Source organism: Salmo salar, chromosome ssa13, assembly GCF_905237065.1.
Source record: "Salmo salar chromosome ssa13, Ssal_v3.1, whole genome shotgun sequence".
Taxonomy (NCBI): domain Eukaryota; kingdom Metazoa; phylum Chordata; class Actinopteri; order Salmoniformes; family Salmonidae; genus Salmo; species Salmo salar.
The window spans coordinates 19,196,494-19,221,166 of NC_059454.1; the positions used below are offsets into that span (position 1 = coordinate 19,196,494).

At 43.2% G+C, this 24,673-nt stretch overlaps 1 protein-coding gene across 2 annotated transcripts in view; it reads left to right on the forward strand.

The window, feature by feature from the left end:
• The window catches only part of samd10b (sterile alpha motif domain containing 10b), a 138,510-nt gene that overhangs the window by 85,208 nt on the left and 28,629 nt on the right, over positions 1-24,673 (forward strand). The window lies entirely within an intron of this gene.

Consider the following 24,673-nt stretch of genomic DNA (forward strand, 5'->3'; position numbering starts at 1 on the left):
CATCATTCCAAAATTACTTAAAATTATGAATAAGATACTAATGAGATCGACCTACAGTATATAAGCAATATAACAATTGAGATTTACAATATATGACATTAATGAGCGAGCTAGGACGGACAATTTTTTCAGCACTTTTGAAATGTACAGCAACAGAATTCAGAACATGGGCCGTTCTTACAGTATTCTCCCTGTACACCAAGTCAGAACCATAAGATAAATAGTAGGGCATATAAGCAGACAATGAAAGCTCTTACAATATTCGATGATGACATTTCTAAAACAGTCTATAGGCTACATGTGCACCACCAAGTCAGAATAGTAGGCTAAGTTCTGAGGGGGAGAGAAACCAAATTATGAGGGTGAGACATAGGGACAACTAACAGCTTACTACACAACATATTACTTTCTTAGCTGGAGAATACATATCCTGGCATATTACATCATTTATGCAGCAGCATACAAGACATATTTTTGAACTCGATGTTGTGCTCACTTAAACAGGAAGGGGGTGTGGCAGTCCCTGTGGGCAAGATTTGTTATCAAACTTTGTCATCAAAGTCTGGCATTCTCTGGATTTATGGTGCTTTCAAGACAACTGGGAACTCGAGAATAAAACTAGGTTGAATCATGACATCAATGATCTTCAGGTAGGAAAGTAAGAGATCTAGAAAGAGGCCTGAGTTCCCGACTTGGAATTCCCAGTTGGATGACCGTTCAAAACGTATTTTCCTAGTCCGAGCAATTTTTTTTCATAGTTCGCAGTTGTCTTGAACGTACTGAAGTTGGAAGTCAGAGATTTCCCACTTCCGAGTTCCCAGTTGTTTTGAATGCAGCAGAAGTCATGCTGAATGGATAGCATGGCCAATGATGTATTCAGCCTTTTCTGGCCCATGGTGTTGCATGTAAATGTTTATCCTTTTAAGATTGGAAAAGAGACCCTTTCAGACAGATGTTTAAAATCCTTAAACCAAGACTTGGACCACACACCCTCTCCACCGAATAGCAGGCAGGGAAAGCAAAATTGTGGTTTCTATGCAATGCTTGCAGCCACTGATTCCTTCCAAACCACTCATTGATGAATTAGCGATTTCCGACTTGTTGTGTAATGTACAGTATACAGTTGAAGTCAGAAGTTTACATACACTTAGGTTGCAGTCATTAAAACTTGTTTTTCAACCACTCCACAAATTTCTTGTTAACAAACTATAGTTTTGGCAAGTGGGTTAGGACATCTACTTTGTGCATGACACACAATTTTTCCAACAATTATTTACAGGCAGATTATTTCACTTATAATTCACTGTATCATAATTCCTTTGGGTCAGAAGTTTACATACACTAAGTTGACTGTGCCTATAAACAGCTTGGAAAATGTCCGAAAATTATGTCATGGCTTGAGAAGCTTCTGATAGGCTAATTGACATAATTTGAGTCAATTGGAGGTGTACCTGTGGATGTATTACAAGGCCTACCTTCAAGCTTAGTGCACTCTTTGCTTGACATCATGAGAAAATCTAAAAAAATCAACCAAGATCTCAGAAAAAAAATCTGGTCTGGTTCATCCTTGGGAGCAATTTCCAAACGCCTGAAGGTACCACGTTCATCTGTACAAACAACAGTACGCAAGTATAAACACCATGGGACCACGCAGCCGTCATACCACTCAGGAAGGAGACGCGTTCTGTTTCCTAGAGATGAACGTACTTTGGTGCGAAAACTGCAAATCAATCCTAGAACAACAGCAAAGGACCTTGTGAAGATGCTGGAGGAAACAGGTTCAAAAGTATCTATATCCACAGTAAAACGAGTCCTAAATCGACATAACCTGAAAGGCCGCTCAGCAAGGAGAAGCCACTGCTCCAAAACTGCCATAAAAAAGCCAGACTATGGTTTGCAACTGTACATGGGGACAAAGATCGTACTTTTTGGAAAAATGTCCTCTGGTCTGATGAAACAAAAATAGAACTGTTTGGCCATAATGACCATTGTTATGTTTGGAGGAAAAAGGGGGAGGCTTGCAAGCCGAAGAACACCATCCCAACCGTGAAGCACGGGTTGGCAGCATCATGTTGTGGGGGTGCTTTGCTGCAGGAGTGACTGGTGCACTTCACAAAATAGATGGCATCATGAGGAATTGAAAATTATGTGGCTATATTGAAGCAACATCTCAAGACATCAGTCAAGAAGTTAAAGCCAGGTTGCAATGGGTCTTTCAAATGGACAATGACCCCAGGCATACATCCAAAGTTGTGGCAAAATGGCTTAAGGACAACAAAGTCAAGGTATTGGAGTGGCCATCACAAAGCCCTGACCTCAATCCTATAGAACATTTGTGGGCAGAACTGAAAAAGCGTGTGTGAGAAAGGAGGCCTACAAACCTGACTCAGTTACACCAGCTCTGTCAGGAGGAATGGGCCAAAATTCACCCAACTTATTGTGGGATGCTTGTGGAAGGCTACCCGAAACGTTTGACCCAAGTTAAACAATTTAAAGGCAATGCTACCAAATACTAATTGAGTGTATGTAAACTTCTGACCCACTGGGAATGTGATGGAAGAAGTAAAAGCTGAAATAATATAAACTATTATTCTCACATTTCACATTCTTAAAATAAAGTGGTGATCCCAACTGACCTAAGAAAATCTTTACTAGGATAAAATGTCAGGAATTGTGAAAAATTTAGTTTAAATGTATTTGGATAAGGTGTATGTAAACTTCCGACTTAAACTGTATATCCAATGGCCGATGAGCACAGATACGTTTTATCTAGAATTTCTCTTGATATGACAAGAATTTAAAAGGATTTGCCAGTAGATTTTGTCATGATTTATTATGATGACTGCTTGTCTAGCTAGCTAGCTTGCCAGCTAAGATTTTGAAAGTATGATGGTGACAGCATCAGTCTAAAAAAAGCTATGATAGATATAACTTGATTTGAAGTTATCTGTGGCCAATGACCTTAAGCCTTCTTGGACAGGTACTTCTAATGTAAATATATGGCAGGACCCAAAGGGGCTTGAACTGCCGAGCTCTCCCGGTAGATTTTGCAGTGACGTGGTGTCCCCATGAGTCACACAACAATGAGCCAATCACGGCACAAATACCTACGTTTTCTTCTTTCGCTGGCTGCCCCTCCACTACAGAAAGCAGAAATTGTTTTTTACATTGTTTGCGAACTGATATGCAATGCCAAAATAACATGCAAAACAGGCAAATATTTAATATAAATTTTACATTTTTGCTAAACAGGTGGGGCTCAAAACCCTAAATGAATGGTCACCACTGTGCTTGGATAGTTCCATCTGTGCCACTGACTTAGTCTGACTTTAATTCCAGTTTGTTAAAGAATAGGACTAAATCAAATCAAATCCAAACTTTAAATACACTTTAAATAGAGTTAGATTTGATTTAGTCCTATTCTTTATCATAGATGTTTGATTGAGATGGAGACGTGAATCCAACATATCATTTATTAATTTGTAGACAAACTGGAATTAAAGCCAGACTAAGTCAGTGGTACAGATGGAACTATCCAAGCAGTTGATACATCTCCTTCATCTCCTTCAAATGTTGATGTTTGGTTGTGTTGACAACCAAACACAATTCAATATCACTTAAGATAATTGCATTTTAAATTATCCAGAGTTTGAAATCCTAGTCCTATTGTATTGTCTGTGTTGAGCTGAATTCTGGGTTGAATTGAAACAATAGCTGTTGATGAGTCTGCAAATACTACAGTGTATAGGGCTAAATAGCATCATTGATGATATACTGTATGAGTGATACAGTATGGTTACATTTCATTTGCTCTCTTAAACCTGCCCTTTGGAATGACTTTGATAGCAACAGTGGAGATCTCTCAACAATCATTCTCATGATAGCACATTGGTAATTGTTAGAGACCATTGGCATAGCTAAGCAGGGCTGGGCTTCGTTAACACCGTGGATGTGAGACCAAAAAGTAACTGTAGATAGATCTCCAGTTGGAGGTTCTGCCCGGCCCATTATTTATTTTCTGAAAGTAGATATAACGTTGAAAATCTGACGTTGTTTTAAAGGTACAAATTCAATATATTTTCTACAAGGTTTGTCAATGTTGAAATGTGGTTACCATGATGGCATGCTCCTATGGTTGATTATGTGATCCTGCATATTAAAGACACACTTCAGAAAGCCAGTCTCTTCCACAAGATGCTCTCGTGCAATATGGAACCCCATCTGTGCACTTCTAGAACAAAACAAAGGCAAAAAAAGCATTCTATTTTAAGAACTTTACAGTGCCTGACCTAAAAGAGAGCATGACATAACAACACACTTCCTGGTTGCCCTGTAAGCCAAAGGAATCATGGGAGGAAGGAGGTTCTTTGTTCCATTTCTCCAAAGCCCTTGAGAAACTGTTGGCGACAAGAAAGTGCAAACACGCACTGCACTGTTTAATAATTCACAGCTTCTCTAATCCCAAAGACAGGTCTGAAAGGCTTAATCAAAGATGGGTTATGAAGCTGTTTCCATGTGAATATATAGAGGATTTATCATTATAAACCTTGTCTATGGTATGAAGAACATGCTGTAGGATTTCCACATGACTTTGAGCAACAAGACTCACTATGTATTATTCAACAGTACAGAGACAGAGAGCAGTCTTTGTGTGTGTGTGCGTGTGCGTGTGCGTGTGCGTGTTCGTTTGTGTCCAGCTCTCTGTGGAGAGATGATTAGATTAGAGCCCATTAGGTTAGTTTAACAGAGATCAGCACTAATAAGGAAATAACTTTAGTAAAACAACAGCCTAGACACAGACACGCACACAAACATACACAAACACACACACACACACACAGTGAATGTTGATAAGGTAGGGCCGGAAGACACTGTCTAATTTTAAGAATCTCTTTTCACACATCACATGCTGACACACTGATCATAAGAAACAACACAAAAGATGAAGAACTGATACTACCTCTCTGATCTAATTACTCAACAGGGTGTTGGGGTTTATTTTGGATCATCTGCATGGTCAACAGTTACGCATTTCCTTCAGAATGGAACACTAATCAATAGAGAAGAAAAATAGCTTGTCCAGTTGTGTTATGAGGAGACTGTTGGTTTGGTGGTTGGTTGGCTGGCTGGCTGGTTCTAATGAGACTGTTGGTTTGGTGGTTGGTTGGCTGGCTGGTTCTAATGAGACCGTTGGTTTGTTGGTTGGTTGGCTGGCTGGTTCTAATGAGACTGTTGATTTGGTGGTTGGTTGGCTGGTTCTAATGAGACTGTTGGTTTGATGGTTGGTTGGCTGGTTCTAATGAGACCGTTGGTTTGGTGGTTGGTTGGCTGGTTCTAATGAGACAGTTAGTTTGGTGGTTGGTTGTCTGGTTCTAATGGGACCGTTGGTTTGGTGGTTGGTTGTCTGGTTCTAATGAGACTGTTGGTTTGGTGGTTTGTTGGTTGGTTTAATAAGACCGTTATTTGGTGGTTGGTTGGCTGGTTCTAATGAGACCGTTGGTTTGGTGATTGGTTGGTTCTAATGAGACCATTGGTTTGGTGGTTGGCTGGTTCTAATGTGACCATTGGTTTGGTGGTTGGTTGGTTCTAATGAGACCATTGGTTTGGTGGTTGGCTGGTTCTAATGAGACCATTGGTTTGGTGGTTGGTTGGCTGGTTCTAATGAGGCTAGTTTGGTTTTATTCTTTACTTTTTTGAGTTTGTCAGCTATGTAGATGTTTGAGACAGAGAAAGTGGGGGCAGAGAAAGAGAGAGAAGGAGTAAAGAAGAAGAAGAACACTATCGAGGGAGAGGGATGAGGGATGCTGTTGAAATATGGACATATGGAGTACTCTGATGCTACAGAAGAAAGGAGATATATTGTAGGGGCCTACGGTGTGAATAGTGCAGCAGGCATATATGAGGTGTGAGGGGCACATGAAGGACGATGAGACTCATGTCTGTGAGGGACTCTTGGGTGGAGAGACAGATTAAAGGGTTGATTGAATAATGACATGACAGTAAAAGAGGGAGGGAGGGATGAAAATGCGATTAAGACAGGGGGACAAAAATAGAGAAAGGGGAGAGGGAGCACAAAAGAGGGGAGAGGCAGAGGAAGAGGAACGGGAGGAAGCTGAGAGAAGAGGGGAGAGACAGAGGAAGAGGAAGCTGAGAGAAGAGGAGAGAGACAGAGGAGAGGAAGGGGAGGAATCTGACAGAAGAGGGGAGAGACAGAGGAGAGGAAGGGGAGGAATCTGAGAGAAGAGGGGAGAGACAGAGGAGAGGAAGGGGAGGAATCTGACAGAAGAAGGGAGAGACAGAGGAAGAGGAAGGGGAGGAATCTGACAGAAGAGGGGAGAGACAGAGGAGAGGAAGGGGAGGAATCTGAGAGAAGAGGGGAGAGACAGAGGAGAGGAAGGGGAGGAATCTGACAGAAGAAGGGAGAGACAGAGGAGAGGAAGGGGAGGAATCTGAGAGAAGAAGGGAGAGACAGAGGAGAGGAAGGGGAGGAATCTGACAGAAGAGGGGAGAGACAGAGGAAGAGGAAGGGGAGGAATCTGACAGAAGAGGGGAGAGACAGAGGAGAGGAAGGGGAGGAATCTGAGAGAAGAGGGGAGAGACAGAGGAGAGGAAGGGGAGGAATCTGACAGAAGAGGGGAGAGACAGAGGAAGAGGAAGGGGAGGAATCTGACAGAAGAGGGGAGAGACAGAGGAGAGGAAGGGGAGGAATCTGACAGAAGAGGGGAGAGACAGAGGAAGAGGAAGGGGAGGAATCTGAGAGAAGAGGGGAGAGACAGAGGAGAGGAAGGGGAGGAATCTGACAGAAGAGGGGAGAGACAGAGGAGAGGAAGGGGAGGAATCTGAGAGAAGAGGGGAGAGACAGAGGTGAGGAAGGGGAGGAATCTGACAGAAGAGGGGAGAGACAGAGGAAGAGGGGAGAGAGAGGAAGAGGAAGGGGAGGAAGTTATAATAAGACCGTTGGTTTGGTGGTTGGTTCTAATGAGACCGTTGGTTTGGGGGTTGGTTCTAATGAGACCGTTGGTTTGGTGGTTGGTTCTAATGAGACCGTTGGTTTGGTGGTTGGTTCTAATAAGACCATTGGTTTGGGGGTTGGTTCTAATGAGACCGTTGGTTTGGTGGTTGGTTCTAATGAGACCGTTGGTTTGGGGGTTGGTTCTAATGAGACCATTGGTTTGGTGGTTGGTTCTAATAAGACCATCGGTTTGGTGGTTGGTTCTAATAAGACCATTGGTTTGGGGGTTGGTTCTAATGAGACCGTTGGTTTGGTGGTTGGTTCTAATAAGACCATTGGTTTGGGGGTTGGTTCTAATGAGACCGTTGGTTTGGTGGTTGGTTCTAATAAGACCATTGGTTTGGGGGTTGGTTCTAATGAGACCGTTGGTTTGGGGGTTGGTTCTAATGAGACTGTTGGTTTGGTGGTTGGTTCTAATGAGACCGTTGGTTTGGGGGTTGGTTCTAATGAGACCGTTGGTTTGGGGGTTGGTTCTAATAAGACCATTGGTTTGGTGGTTGGTTCTAATAAGACCATTGGTTTGGTGGTTGATTCTAATGAGACCGTTGGTTTGGTGACTGGTTGGATGGTTCTAATGAGACCATTGGTTTGGTGGTTGGTTCTAATGAGACCATTGGTTTGGTGGTTGGTTCTAATGAGACCGTTGGTTTGGTGGTTGGTTGGTTGGTTGGTTCTAATGAGGCTAGTTTGGTTTTATTCTTTACTCTTTGGAGTTTGTCAGCTATGTAGATGTTTGAGACAGAGAAAGTAGGGGCAGAGAAAGAGAGAGAAGGAGTAAAGAAGAAGAAGAACACTATCGAGGGAGAGGGATGAGGGATGCTGTTGAAATATGGACATATGGAGTACTCTGATGCTACAGAAGAAAGGAGATATATTGTAGGGGCCTACGGTGTGAATAGTGCAGCAGGCATATATGAGGGGTTATTGTGAGTGATAGAAGTGGAGGTAGAGGTAAGGTCTGGGGAGGTGTGAGGGGCACATGAAGGACGATGAGACTCATGTCTGTGAGGGACTCTGGGGTGGAGAGACAGATTAAAGGGTTGATTGAATAATGACATGACAGTAAAGGAGGGAGGGAGGGATGAAAATGCGATTAAGACAGGGGGACAAAAATAGAGAAAGGGGAGAGGGAGCACAAAAGAGGGGAGAGGCAGAGGAAGAGGAACGGGAGGAAGCTGAGAGAAGAGGGGAGAGACAGAGGAAGAGGAGAGAGCTGAGAGAAGAAGGGAGAGACAGAGGAAGAGGAAGCTGAGAGAAGAGGGGAGAGACAGAGGAAGAGGAAGGGGATAGAGCTGAGAGAAGAGGGGAGAGAGAGGAAGGGGAGGGAGTCTAGAGAAGAAGGGAGAGGCAGAGGAGGATGAAGGGGAGGGAGCTGAGAGAAGAGGGGAGAGAAAGAGGAAGAAGAAGAGGGAGAGCTGATAGAAGAGGGGAGAGACAGAGGAAGAGGAAGGGGAGGAGCTGAGAGAAGATAGGAAGGTCAATGATGAATGTAAGGGAATGGTGTGATGTGATAGACTGAAAGAAGGAGAGAAGCAGAGTGATAGACTGAAAGAAGAAGAGAAACAGAGTGATAGACTGAAAGAAGAAGAGAAACAGAGTGATAGACTGAAAGAAGAAGAGAAAGAGAGATAGACTGAAAGAAGGAGAGAAACAGAGATAGACTGAAAGAAGAAGAGAAACAGAGATAGACTGAAAGAAGAAGAGAAACAGAGATAGACTGAAAGAAGAAGAGAAACTGAGATAGACTGAAAGAAGGAGAGAAGCAGAGTGATAGACTGAAAGAAGGAGAGAAGCAGAGTGATAGACTGAAAGAAGAGAAACAGAGTGATAGACTGAAAGAAGAAGAGAAACAGAGTGATAGACTGAAAGAAGAAGAGAAAGAGAGTGATAGACTGAAAGAAGAAGAGAAACAGTGATAGACTGAAAGAAGAAGAGAAACAGAGTGATAGACTGAAAGAAGAAGAGAAAGAGAGTGATAGACTGAAAGAAGAAGAGAAACAGTGATAGACTGAAAGAAGAAGAGAAACAGTGATAGACTGAAAGAAGAAGAGAAAGAGAGTGATAGACTGAAAGAAGAAGAGAAACAGTGATAGACTGAAAGAAGAAGAGAAAGAGAGTGATAGACTGAAAGAAGAAGAGAAACAGAGAGATAGACTGAAAGAAGAAGAGAAACAGAGAGATAGACTGAAAGAAGGAGAGAAGCAGAGTGATAGACTGAAAGAAGAAGAGAAACAGAGAGATAGACTGAAAGAAGAAGAGAAAGAGAGTGATAGACAGAGGAGAAAGGGTAAGAGATGGGTTCCAGAGGGAGGATGGGATTTGGGAGAGCGTGTTATTAAGAGTGTTAAGAAAGCTGTGACATTACTGTTGACCCTGCTTCTGCTTTGTAACTGAAACACACACACAAACACACAAACACATACACACACATCAGATACACCTTCTGAGTTTTCATCTGCTAATTGGCAGAATCTTTTTTATCAATCATGGCGGTGTGTGTGTGTGTGTGTGTGTGTGTGTGTGTGTGTGTGTGTGTGTGTGTGTGTGTGTGTGTGTGTGTGTGTGTGTGTGTGTGTGTGTGTGTGTGTGTGTGTGTGTGTGTGTGTGTGTGTGTGTGTGTGTGTGTGTGTGTGTGTGTGTTGTGAGGCAAGGGAGCGTGTCGACCGAGGTGCAGAGGGCCCAGGAGCAGCAGGCTATAGGGAGGAGGCTGGATGTCCTATTGTTGGAGGGAGGGAGGGAGAATTTTAAGGAGTCCCTGGACTCATCTGACTCTGCTCTAATCCCTGATTCAGCTCCACTGGGAAACAGAGGACACACGCACAGACAGAGCGTGCAGAGCGGCTGAGACACAGAAGGACAGCTTGAAAGGAGAGAAGAGGAGAGGAGAGGAGAGGAGAGGAGAGGAGAGGAGAGGAGAGGAGAGGAGAGGAGAGGAGAGGAGAGGAGAGGAGAGGAGAGGAGAGGAGAGGAGAGGAGAGGAGAGGAAGAAAGGCACAGGAGAGGATGTGGAGGGGGAGAAACAAGTATGACAAGATGGAGGGAGGGGGAGAGAGCAAGGAATGATACACTACATGACCAAAAGTATGTGGACACCATCTCATTCCAAAATTAGGGGCATTAATATGTACTTGGTCCCTTCTTTGCTTCTGCAACAGCCTCCACTCTTCTGGGAAGGCTTTCCACTAGATGTTGGAACATTGCTACGGGACCTGCTTCCATTCTGCAACAAGAGCATTAGTGAGGTCAGGCGCTGATTTTGGGCGATTAGGCCATGCAGTCGACATTCCAATTCCTCCCAAAAGTGTTCAATGGGGTTGAGGCCAGGGTTCTGTGCAGGCCAGGCAATTTCTTCGACACCGATCTCGACAAACCATTTCTGTATGGACCTCGCTTTGTGCACAGGGACAGTGTCATGCTGAAACAGGAAAGGGCCTTCCCCAAACTGTTGCCACAAAGTTTGAATCACAGAATCGTCTAGAATGTCATTGTCTGCTGTAGTGTTAAGATGTCCCTTTCCTTGAAATAAGAGGTCTAGCCCTAATCATGAAAAACAGCCCCAGACCATTATTCCTCCTCCACCAAACTTTACACTTGGCACTATGCAGGTGTGGCAGGTAGCCTTGTGGTTAGAGCGTTGGGCCAGTAACCGAAAGGTTGCTGGATCGAATCCCTGAGCTGACAAGGTAAGAATCTGTCATTCTGCCCCTGAACAAGGCAGTTAACCCACTGTCCCCAGTAGGCTGTCATTGTAAATAATGCATTTGGGGAGGTAGCTTTCTCCTGGCATCCATGAAACCCAGCTTTGTCTGTTGGACTGCCAGATGGTGAAGTGTGATTTATGTTTCCAGAGAACTCCAGCCAACACTTGGCATTGCACATGGTGATCTTAAGCGTGTGTGTGGCTACTCAGCCATGGAAGCTCCTGATGAACGGTGCTTGTGATGACATTGCTTCTAGAGGCAGTTTGGAACTTGGTAGTAAGTGTTGCAACCAAGGATAGATGATTTTTACGCGCTTCAGCACTCAGCGGTATGTCAGTAGAGAGAGTCAGAGGAGGGGGAGAGTAATGGTCTTGATGTGGAGGAAGTAGATGAGGTGAAAGACATTGGAGAACAAAATTAAAAAGGAAGGAAGGAAGGAAGAAGAGGTGGTTGGAGGATAGGAACAAAGGTATCCAGAGAGAAGAGTCCAGAGAGAAGAGTCCAGAGAGACAAGAGAGAAAAAATTGAATAGAGATGAATGAATACAGGAATGAATCAAAAAGACGAGGGGAACAAGGGACCACATCTAGGCTGCCTGTCTTGGGGACAGCCGAATAACCCATTTAGGTTCTTGATATCACCTTTTTTGTAGACACAATCTTTAAATGTAATACCATCATCCACAGAAGCTTCTCCCTTCCACCCTCCCCATCCCATTTCCCCCTCTGAATGGGACAGTCAAGCATGTCTGTTACATGGTTGAGATCCCATTCATGCTACTGGTCCACCCATTCACACCTCCCTCTTTCTGGTGTGTAAGGATAGGTTCTGTGGTGTTGGACAGAAGTAGATTTCTAGGGGTTAAGGTTGAGCTCTTACAGCACAGAGCTGGCCCACTGGCCAAGGGGAGATACAGCTTGATGGATGGCTTCAAAACCAGAGGAGAGGTGGGATGAGGGAAGGATGGAGGCATAGAGAGACGAAAGAGAAGAAGAGATAAAGCCTGATGGATGGTCATGAAATGAGAGGAGTGGAGAAAAGAGGAGGGAGGGAGGGTCTCCTCTTTCCATTTCCCCTCTGTCTGGTCTGCTGATGATGAAGGTCATTACTCACCATATTTGAGCTTCTGTCAAATTATAGATAGCGCTCTCTCTCTCCCTTCCTCTCGCTCTCTCTCTCTCTCTCAATTCAATTAAATTCAATTTCAATTGAAAGGCTTTATTGGCATGGGAAAAAATATGTTTACATTCCCAAAGCAAGTGAAATAGATAATAAACAAAAGTGAAATAAACAATAAAAAATGTACAGTAAACATAAATAAAGACATTACAAATGTCATATGATGTATATATACAGTGTTGTAATGATATGCAAATAGTTAAAGTACAAAAAGGAAAATAAATGAACATCAATATGGGTTATATATACAATGGTGTTTGTTCTTCACTGGTTGTCCTTTTCTTGTGGCAACAGGTCACAAATCTTGCTGCTGTGATGGCACACTGTGGTATTTCACCCAATAGTTATGGGAGTTTATCAACATTGGATTTGTTTTAGAATTCGTTGTGGATCTGTGTAATCTGAGGGAAATATGTGTCTCTAATATGGTCATACATTTGGCAGGAGGTTAGGAAGTGCAGCTCAGTTTCCACCTCATTTTGTGGGCAGTGTGCACATAGCCTGTCTTCTCTTGAGAGCCAGGTCTGCCTATGGCGCCTTTCTCAATAGCAAGGCTATGCTCACTGAATCTGTACATAGTCAAAGATGTCCTTAATTTTGGGTCAGTCACAGTGGTCAGGTATTTCTGACACTGTGTACTCTCTGTTTAGGGCCGAATTGCATTATAGTTTGCTCAGTTTTTTAGGGATTTTTTTCCAATGTGTCAAGTAATTACCGTAAATTCCGGACTATAAGCCGCAACTTTTTTCCCAGGCTTTGAACCTCGCGGCTTAAACAATGACGCGGCTAATATATGGATTTTTCCCGCTTTACATTTTTTTTTCTCCAAACAAACACATTCTGTGACGTGCTCAGTTTTTTGGCGGCATGAAGCTTTCATTAGACCAATGAAATTGCCGAACGGGTTAAGGTCAAACAACTTTTTTGTTAACTGTTTAGATTAAATCGAGCGCTCTCAAACTTCCCATCATTCTGATTACGGTAGTCATTTTGTCACCCTCATCATGGCAAAGACACGGAGAAATGCATATGATGCAGCTTTCAAGTTGAAGGCGATTGATCTGGCTGTTGGAAAAGGAAATAGAGCTGCTGCATGGGAGCTTGGTCTTAATGAGTCGATGATAAGCCGTTGGAAACAGCAGCGTGAGGAATTGACTCAGTGCAAAAAGACAACTAAAGCTTACTACTAATGTTTTATTTTTTGTTACAAGCCGTGTTTCGTTAAAGCCTATTTATTTTTGTTACAAGCCGTGTTTCGTTAAAGCCTGTGTAAAGTTCATTTATTTCAATGTACCGGTAGGCACCTGCGGCTTATAGACATGTGCGGTTTAAGTTCAAAATACATTTTAAAAAATTAATTCACTGGGTGCGGCTTATATTCAGGTGCGCTTAATAGTCCGGAAATTACGGTATCTTTTTGTTTTCTAATGATTTGATTGGGTCTAATTGTGTAGCTGTCCCAGGGTTCTGTGGTGTGTGTTTGTGTTTGTGAACAGAGCCCCAGGACCAGTTTGCTTAGGGGACTCTTCTCCAGGTTAATTCCTCTGTAGGTGATGGCTTTGTTATGGAAGGTTTGGGAATACTTCCTTTTAGGTGGTTGTAGAATTTCACGGCTCTTTTCTGGATTTTGTTCATTAGTGGGTATCGGCCTAATTCTGCTCTGCATGCATTATTTGGTGGTTTACGTTGTACACAGAGGACATTTTTGCAGAATTTGGCATGCAGAGTCTCAATTTGGTGTTTGTCCCATTTAGTGAATTCTTGGTTGGTGAGCGGACCCCAGACCTCACAACCATGAAGGGCAATGGGTTCTATAACTGATTCAAGTATTTTTAGCCAGATCCTGATTGGTATGTTGAATGTTATGTTCCTTTTGATGGCATTTTGGTTGGATAGGTTTCAGGTCATGAAGGCTGTTCAAGTCCAGGGTGGAGTGGTGGGCCAGGTAGACATCAGGTTTTGAGGCACAGTCTCTCGAAATGCTTGCATTCACCCGCTGTATGGTGGCAGGGTGAAAGTATTTTTGTGGTAGCAGGGTGGAGATAACCACTTGTGCGTTGGGGAAAGTGGAAGAAGCTTTATCAATCACTCCCTTGAGTGCTGTGGCCACCCTTACCTGCTGGGCCCTCAGGTCATTTGTGCCCATGTGAACCACTCCACCCTGGACTTGAACAGTCTTTACGACCAGGTCCACATCTACAAGGCAGCAATCCCAACTTTGCCAGGGCCCTGAAGGATGTTTCCATCAACCATAGCCCCAGCACCTCACACAGGAGCAACAGAGCAACGTACACCCCACCCAGACCAGCGAGACACCCTCCCAGACCCACTCTCTGACTGTCTCACTCTCTGACTGTCTCACTCCCTGACTGTCTCTCTCACTGACTGTCTCACTCTCTGACAGTCTCATTCTCTGACTGTCTTACTCTCTGACCGTCTTGCTCTCTGACTGTCTCACTCTCTGACTGTCTCATTTTCTGACCGTCTTGCTCTCTGACTGTCTCACTCTCTGACTGTATCACACTCTGACTGTCTCGCTCACTGACTGCCTCACTCACTGACTGTCTCGCTCTCTGACTGTCTCGCTCTCTGACTGTCTCACTCTCTGACTGTCTCACTCTCTGACTGTCTCACTCTGACTGTCTTGCTCACTGGCTGTCTCGCTCTCTGACTGTCTCGCTCTCTGACTGTCTCGCTCTATGACTGTCTCGCTCTCTGACTGTCTCGCTCACTGACTGTCTCGCTCACTGACTGTCTCCCTATCTGATTGTCTCTTTCGCTGACTGTCTTGCTCTCTGACTGTCTTGCTCTCTGACTGTCTCATTCTCTGACTGTCTCATTCTCTGACTGTTTCTCTCACAGACTGTCTCGCTTTCTGACCGTTTTGCTCTCTGACCGTCTCATTCTCCCACTGTCTCGCTCTCTGACTGTCTCGCTCACTGACTGTCTCCCTATCTGACTGTGTCCGTATCTGATTGTCTCACTCTCTGACCATCTTGCTCTCTGACTGTCTCACTCTCTGACCATCTTCCTCTCTGACTGTCTCGCTCTCTGACTGTCTCACTCTCTGACCATCTTGCTCTCTGACTGTCTCACTCTCTGACTATCTCAGTCTGATCATCTTGTTCTCTGACTATCTCAGTCTGATCATCTTGTTCTCTGACTATCTCAGTCTGATCATCTTGTTCTCTGACTATCTCAGTCTGATCATCTTGTTCTCTGACTATCTCAGTCTGATCATCTTGTTCTCTGGCTATCTCAGTCTGATCATCTTGTTCTCTGACTATCTCAGTCTGATCATCTTGTTCTCTGACTATCTCAGTCTGATCATCTTGTTCTCTGACTATCTCAGTCTGATCATCTTGTTCTCTGACTATCTCAGTCTGATCATCTTGTTCTCTGACTATCTCAGTCTGATCATCTTGTTCTCTGACTATCTCAGTCTGATCTTCTTGCTCTCTGGCTATCTCAGTCTGATCTTCTTGCGCTCTGACTATCTCAGTCTGACCTTCTTGCGCTCTGACTATCTCAGTCTGACCTTCTTGCTCTCTGGCTATCTCAGTCTGATCTTCTTGCGCTCTGACTATCTCAGTCTGACCTTCTTGCTCTCTGACTTTCTCACTTTCTGACCCTCTCACTCTCTGACTGTCTTGCACTCTGACTGTCTGATTCTCTGACTGTCTGATTCTCTGACTATCTCCGTCTCTGCCTTTCCATTGACACAAGACACAGTAGTGATATCCTGGTTGTAATTAGCTAACCAATTCTGTCAGTCAGAGTGGCTAATCTACAAGACTAAATACAGCCTTACTATTGACTCTTTGTCCAGTACGAAACCTCCTCTCCCTGAAGGGAGAGAAAGAGACAAGAAAGCTTTTCACACACACACCCTCCAGTTAGATCATCCAAAAGAGCAAGCATTTTCACACCTTTCCTAACTGGATCTCAATTAAGGGTGAGCGGTGCGGTGACGAGATGTGGGCTATTAAAATGGCTTCAGCGCGTTATTGAGCAGGGAGTGAATTATGTGTGTGATTACAGGAATGGCCATAGTGCTACAGTACACACTACTAGAGCATACAGATGGAAAGTGTGTGTGTGATTACAGGAATGGCCATAGTGCTACAGTACACACTACTAGAGCATACAGATGGAAAGTGTGTGTGAGCACTGTATACTCGAGCACACAGATTAAGTTATTTTCAATTAAGGCTTACATACCAGAATGCACTTCAACCTTGTTCACGTTGACAATTTGAAGTGACTCATATCCATTTTTTTTGCATATCTGATTCAAATCTGTTCTTTTTCCAGCAGTCTGAACAGCCAAAAAGCACATGGAATCAGATATTTCAAAGCCAAATTTCAAACCACCTTTCCGAGAGCGTGTGGACTAACTGTTCTGTGTTGAGCAGTTAACAAAGAAAGAGGTCCTTCTATATGCTTCATTTAGAGCTTTTTTATGCAAACTTTAGTTGTGATACAAACGTTAGGTTATATGTCTAGATTTTTTATACATTCTAAGACTGCATGATGCGGCTCTAGTGATGATTTGAAAAAAGTTGCATGAAAGGCATGAGCTCTGGTCTGTAACTTGAGCAGGCTGCACACACTTCATCTCTCATTGACAATTTGACAAGCTTCTGATAATATTCTCACCCATCAGACTATTCTTAATTTAATCTGGTCTTCACGTACTGCATAGCCTATGGATGGAATCATTTTGTATTTAGCATGGCCCACAAACAAAACATCATCCGTAGCCTGCAATTGACTAGCGAATGGAGGTTACTTGTGGTTACGTTTTTAATATGCAAGCATAGGCAGTGCGTCCACAAAGCTAGGGGAAGCTTTTCCTAAGGTAAATTGAATTAAATTGTCAAAATTATATAGACTAATTAGCCTACTCCTGTCTATACAGAAATACAGTGCATTCGGAAAGTATTCAGACCCCTTGACTTTTTCCACTATTTGGATTAAATAAAAATAATTCCTCACCAATCTACACACAATACCCCATAATGACAAAGCAAAAACAGATTTTTTTGAATTTTTTGTCAAATTTATAAAAAATTCAAAAAACTGAAATACACCTTTGGCAGCAATTACAGCCTTCAGTCTTCTTGATGCTACAAACTTGGCACATCTGTATTTGGGGAGTTTCTCCCATTGTTCTCTGAAGATCCTCTCAAACGCTGTTAAGTTGGATGGGGAGTGTTGCCCCAGTCTGAGGTCCTGAGCGTTCTGGTCTGGAGCAGGTTTTCAATGAAGGATCTCTCTGTACTTTTCTCTTTTCATCTTTCCCTCAATCCTGACTTGTCTCCCAATCCCTGCAGCTGAAAAACATCCCCCACAGCATGATTCTGCCACCACTATTTTTCACCGTAGGGATGGTGCCAGGTTTCCTCCAGGTGGGACGCTTGGCATTCAGGCCATAGAGTTCAATCTTGGTTTCATCAGAACCAGTGGAGGCTGGTGACTTGAAACATTGAGGACGATGCAAGACCCATGGTATCAGCGGCGAATGTGTGGAGACGACAAAGTGTGTTAAAAAATTATTCGGGAATGAGAGGGCTACTTACAGTGTTGGGAAGGGATCACAGCAGTGATTGAATGAGGCATGAGTTATGGTGTTCAGAGGCTTGACTTCGGTGCAGGACAGGATTTGACTGGGAAGACAAAACACAATAACACAACACACTACACAGTTAGACAAAATAACTAAGAATGAGTTAGTTCAAGCAAGGAGTAAAATTACTGATGTGTAATAATGTGATTGTGTTTGTGTATGTGATTGACTCTACATACAGTAATGAGAGAACATTTATAGGGGTACTCACAGTGCTTGGAGAGGAAACATTTAATGTGGCAGTGGATGAGAGGGCAGATGAGAAGTGGCTTCAGTTCATGTCAGGAGAGAGAGTTGACAATGGTAGTGGAGTGGAGTGGTTATCACCTCTTAATCAGGGGACTTAGCTGTAAATACAAATAGTAGATCCATCCCAAACAGACTGCGCATCTTGCCCCCTTGACACATCAAAGTAGCCTAAGAAACGTTCCTGAATGAAGCCCTGATCATCCAAATACCTGTAGGCTACAAATGAGCTGCTCTTACTGTAGTTGTATACAGCTGATCAGACTGAAAAATGGTCTCGTTTTTATCACATACAACATGTCAGATCTTTAATGTTTAGGTGTAGCCTGGGCTGCTGCAACATTTATGTCATTCGTTTTTGCATGTGTCTGTCCGGAGTGATTATGTGTTATCATCTTTGCTAAATAAATACGGGAGGAACTTTCCCTCTAGTCGTTTAACTTTCCCTGTTCTCGTGTCCTCTAAAAGCCAGTTCTTTCAGTCCCAAAAACCCAGTGGTGTTGATAAGCCGCTTGAGAACATCCCTGTTTCTTCTTACTTTCTCTTTGTGTTGCTCAGTTTGAATATGCAGACCTTCGTGATGATCGATGCGGCTTTTTACCAGAAGATTAAATATGATGTGGGCATTTATATGCTCCCTGCTGTTGTTTTGCCATTTAGCTGAACGCTAGATGTTCTTCAGGCCACTGTACTCTCCTTTCGCAGCAAAGGATCAGACTTTCCAAAAATCAGGCAACACCAGCAATACAGGCGGCTTGGTGAAAGGCTCCCTGTTAACCTCTATGGGCTAGGTGGGACGCAAGCGTCCCACCCGTGGTGCACTCCATCAACAGCAGGTGCATTTCAAGAGCGGCAAATTTGAATCCAAATAAATGTCAAAATTCAAATTTTTCAAACATACAACTATTTTACACCCTTTGAAAGATAAACATCTCCTTAATCTAACCGATTTCAAAAAGGTTTTACGGCGAAAGCATAAATTTAGAGTATGTTAGGACAGTACATATATAATAAGTATATGCATATTCTAGTTACTGGGTAGGATTAGTAACCAGATTAAATCGGGTACATTTTTTTATCCAGCCGTGCAAATACTGCCCCCTAGCCCTAACAGGTTAACCAGCTCTACTTTTGATTTCATCTGGAGAGAGAGGGGAGAAAGAGGTCAAAGCATAGGGTAGGGCAATGTGAGCAGGACCAGCGGTGTCGTTTGACTTAACAAACGAGGATCGGATGTCGTCGACCTTCTTTTCAAAATGGTTGACGAAGTCATCCGCAGAGAGGGGGGGGGAGGATTCAGGAGGGAGGAGAAGGTGGCAAAGAGCTTCCTAGGGTTAGAGGCAGATGCTTGGAAGTTAGAGTGGTAGAAAGTGGCTTTAGCAGCAGAAACAGAGGAGGAAAATGTAGAGAGGAGGGAGTGAAAAGATGCCAGGTCCGCAGGGAGGCTAGTTTTCCTCCATTTCCGCTCGGCTGCCCGGAGCCCTGTTCTGTGAGCTCGCAATGAGTCGTCAAGCCACGGAGCAGGAGGGGAGGACCGAGCCGGCCGGGAGGATAGGGGACATAGAGAGTCAAAGGATGCAGAAAGGGAGTAGAGGAGGGTTGAGGAGACAGAATCAGGAGATTGGTTGGAGAAGGATTTACATCTCTATTGGTGAGCATTTCTGCTTTGACAAGATAATCCATCCACCTGACAGGTGTGGCATATCAAGAAGCTGATTATACAGCATGATCATTACACAGGTGCGCATTGTGCTGGAGACAATAAAAGGTCACTCTAAAATGTGCAGTTTTGTCACAACACAATACCACAGATGTCTCAAGTTTTGAGGGAGCATGCAATTGTTATGCTGACTGCAGGAATGTCCACCAGAGCTGTTGTCAGATAATTTAATGTTAATTATTCTATCATAAGCCGCCTCAAACGTCGTTTAAGAGAATTTGGCAGTACGTCCAACCGGCCTCACAACCGCAGACCACGTGTAACCACGCCAGCCCAGGACCTCCACATCCAGCTTCTTCACCTGCGGTATCATCTGAGACTCAGACAGCTGATGAAACTGGGGAGTATTTCTGCCTGTAATAAAGCCCTTTTGTGGGGAAAACCTCATTCTGATTGGCTGGGCCTGGCTCCCCAGTGGGTGGGCCTATGCCCTCCCAGGCCCACCCATGGCTGTGTCATGTGAAATTCATAGATTAGGGCCTAATTTATTTATTTCAATTGACTGATTTCTTTATATGAATTGTAACTCAGTAAAATTGTTGAAATTGTTGCATGATGTGTTTATATTTTTGTTCAGTATAAGTTGTGGATTGTTTTAAATCGTATTGCCTAAAGTCGTAGGGAAAGGCAGGTTATTGTTGAGTTGCGACTGTCTGGTTAAAGTAGAGAGGCCAAGCCAGGCATATTGCAATATTTCAAAATACAATCGCAGTTTGGAAAGCAAATGGTTATTGCTGTAAAGAGAAGACAATGAAAAGACGAATCTGTCTTTTAGTTATCAAAATCCTTGATTTAATTGGGCGAACAACAGTATAGCCTGTCTTATTGGCACCGGCGGAGAGCATCAGCAGTATCCCCATGCACTGCCCATAGTCACTATTTATCATTGTTGGGTCAGTGCTACTTAAAAGTCATTTGTTTTACAAAAATGTCATTTCTATTCATCTGTTTGTCAGTGTCAGCAGAGTAAGCTACCCAGTAATTTGTCATATTAAGAAAGATTCTGCTATTATCTCCAGTCATATAAGGTGTAGGAGAATTGCATGAGATGTGTTTATAATAGGACAGATAATTCCCATGCAAAGAAAGAAGAAACATATGTGATATATCTTAGGCCTACTCTACACTATGCGCGTTCAGCCATGCACTGAGCGGTATTTTTTTGCGAACAGTGATTGAGTTATATTATTAGCCTAAATTATGACTATCCAAACTACCCATGACGTTACAAATAGTAGGCTATGTTACATAGGTCTGCAAATGTGATGATGCATGGAATGCTTTATTATAAAGTGAAAATAAGCTTCGCCAAACTTCAAACTCACGCGCCGCATATGTATGCCAGGTTATAAAGCGGATTAATGTGCTTCATTTTAAGAATTTAGCAATAAATATAGCAGCACGAGAAAGCTGGGATCCTCTTTTGAAAAGTGACCAGTCAAAACTCTGTTTCACATGTGATTGTGCAATGACTGGAAATCGGTCCTTTGGTCTGATTAGTCCAAATTTGAGATTTTTGGTTCCAACCACTGTGTCTTTGTGAGACGCAGAGTAGGTGAATGGATCATCTCTGCATGTGTGGTTCCCACCGTGAAGCATGGAGGAGGAGGTGTGATGGTGTGGGGGTGCTTTGCTGGCAACACTGTCTGTGATTTATTTCGAATTCAAGGCACACTTAACCAGCATGGCTACCACAGCATTCTGCAGCGATACACCATCCCATCTGATTTTACTTAGTGAGAGTATCATTTGTTTTTCAACAGGAAAATGTCCCAACACACCTCCAGGCTGTGTAAGAGCTATTTGACCAAGAAGGAGAGTGATAGAGTGCTGCAACAGGTGACCTGGACCGCAGAGTGAAGGAAAAGCAGCCAGCAAGTGCTCAGCATATGTGGGAACTCCTTCAAGACTATTGGAAAAGCATTCCAGGTGAAGAGGCGACTCCGGGATGCTGGCCTTCTAGTCAGAGTTGCAAAGAAAAAGCCATATCTCAGACTGGCCAATATAAAGAAAAGATTAAGATGGGCAAAAGAACACAGACACTGGGCAGAGGAACTCTGCCTAGAAGGCCAGCATCCCAGAGTCGCCTCTTCACTGTTGACGTTGAGACTGGTGTTTTGCGGGTACTAATTAATGAAGCTGCTAGTTGAGGACTTGGGAGGCATCTGTTTCTCAAGCTAGACACTCTAATGTACTTGTCCTCTTGCTCAGTCGTGCACCGGGGCCTCCCACTCCTCTTTCTTTTCTGGTTAGAGCCAGTTTGCGCTGTTCTGTGAAGGGAGTAGTACACAGCGTTGTACGAGATATTCAGTTTCTTGGCAATTTCTCGCATGGAATAGCCTTAATTTCTCCAAACAATAAAATAGCCTTATGAGTTTCAGAAGAAAGTTCCTTGTTTCTGGCCATTTTGAGCCTGTAATCGAACCCACAAATGCTGATGTTCCAGATACTCAACTAGTCTAAAGATGGCCAGTTTTATTGCTTCTTTAATCAGCACAACAATTTTCAGCTGTGCTAACATAATTGCAAAAGGGTTTTCTAATGCCTTTTAAAATGATAAACTTGGATTAGCTAACACAACGTGCTATTGGAACACAGGAGTGGTGGTTGCTGATAATGGGTCTCTGTATGCCTATGTAGATATTCCATAAAAAATCAACCGTTGCCAGCTATAATAGTCATTTACAACATTAACAATGTCTACACTGTATTTCTGATCAATTTGATGTTATTTTAATGGACCAAAAATGTGCTTTTCTTTCAAAACAAGGACATTTCTATTGGACCCCAACATTTTGAACGGTAGTGTATGTGTGTGAAATTAGTTTTGATATAGCATGGACCATTATTATTTAGGGGAAAAAAATACCTGTCATCTATGCACTTAAATACTGAATGAAGGACGCTATCACACGGTTCATTTTCATGCCAGCTAGGTGGCTATACTCCTGTTGTAAAGCGAAGCAATGTGCTTAATATTAGGAAAGTTGAGAACTAAATAAAGTAGGCCTAGCCTATAGAAAGCTGATGTAATCCTCCTCTTTTTAATAGAGGCCATCAAACTCTGTTTTCTTACACAATTGCATAGCCTATAGAAATGTTGCGCAACATGAGCTCATGGACTCTCATGAAGTGTTTGATTTGATTTTAAATTGCGGTTGCATTGTTGTTAGAGTGATTAGAGGGACAATAGATCGATGAATATCAGGCCATTAGCAACTGGCAGTTAGCAAGTTTGGTAGGATACTAATGACCATCAGCAGCATCAGAGCACAGTTTTGGGGAAGCCTAGTTACCATGACAAAACGGTCACGTGGAATTTGACTATGGTCATGACTCATGACCGCCTATATGGTGGTGACAGGTCGGGACTCGTGACCGCCGGTGTGGCGGTAATATGGTTACCGTAACAGTCCCACTGTCACCTTAGTTGCTACATAACTTCTGAGTGAAAGGCAGCAGGAGCACCACCACCAATCAACCTACACCACTGTGCACACACCCCTCGTTACTATGGCAATTAGTGTAGCCATGTCAGCAAATGACTGCTGTCTGAACACACAAGTCCAATTTGGTCACTTATAACTTGCTGTTTGGACAGTCAGTTTTCCAAAACAGATTTTAAAAACAAAACTGATTTGAGAATGAAGGCCTGCAGCATGAACAAGGCTTTTGAGAAGTCCTGATAGAGTCTCAGCTAGTGATTAGTAGGGTTTGTTTGTCTATGCATGCTCATGCTTGTGTGTGTGTGTGTGTGTGTGTGTGTGTGTGTGTGTGTGTGTGTGTGTGTGTGTGTGTGTGTGTGTGTGTGTGTGTGTGTGTGTGTGTGTGTGTGTGTGTGTGTGTGTGTGTGTGTGTGTGTGTGTGTCAGTGAATGTGTCAGTATCAAATTGAGTCATGGTGGAGAGCCTATTTAAACCCTGTTTATGTGACAGATTTCAGGGAAATTAAGGCCAATTGCCTTGCTTCAAGCATTGGGCCAATCACAGGCTGGATTAATAGGTGGCATGTATAGATGTAATCCATGAATCCATCAGAGAGACACTGGCTCTAGTCTAACCTTATTAATGGTCAATGACCTTATGAATGGACATATTAAACTTTGTAATTATGCCAGCTGAATAAAGGAAGCACAAGTTAGAGAATGCAAGATTGGGGGCAGAGATGGTGCCTGGGACCTCAGCCATTTTGTGTGTGTGTGTGTGTGTGTGTGTGTGTGTGTGTGTGTGTGTGTGTGTGTGTGTGTGTGTGTGTGTGTGTGTGTGTGTGTGTGTGTGTGTGTGTGTGTGTGGACTTCTGGTCCCCACAAGGATAGTTCTTACAAGAATAGTAAAACAAGGTAAAATGTATTTCTGTGACGTAGTGAGGTTGGACCAAGGTGCAGAGGAGAGACCAGACGAGGAATCAGAGTGGTTAGGATAAACATAATACTTTACTAAGAAACGGTAGCAGCAGGATCACAGTACACTTGAAAAAACAACAAACACTAAGTCTCGAAAACTCAGTCAGGAAACGACCACACACAGTAAAAAATTCAAGCTTCTGCAAAGTGAACCAGAAAACACACCTGAGGGTCATAATTGTCTCTAGGATGACCTTCTGGTGACAGGTGGAACCTTGACAATTGTAGGTTCAGGGGTTAGAATTAGGGTTAGGGGTAAGGGGTTAGGTTTAGGGTTAGATACATTGTCGTCACCAGGAAAAATGTTCACACACAATCACTCAGTCACCACAAATAATGTTCACACACGATCACTCAGTCACCACAAATAATGTTCACACACGATCACTCAGTCACCATAAATAATGTTCACACACGATCACTCAGTCACCATAAATAATGTTCACTCAGTCACCACAAATAATGTTCACACACGATCACTCAGTCACCATAAATAATGTTCACTCAGTCACCACAAATAATGTTCACACACGATCACTCAGTCACCATAAATAATGTTCACTCAGTCACCACAAATAATGTTCACACACGATCACTCAGTCACCACAAATAATGTTCACACACGATCACTCAGTCACCATAAAGAATGTTCACTCAGTCACCACAAATAATGTTCACACACGATCACTCAGTAACCATAAATAATGTTCACACACGATCACTCAGTCACCACAAATAATGTTCACACACGATCACTCAGTCACCATAAATAATGTTCACACAC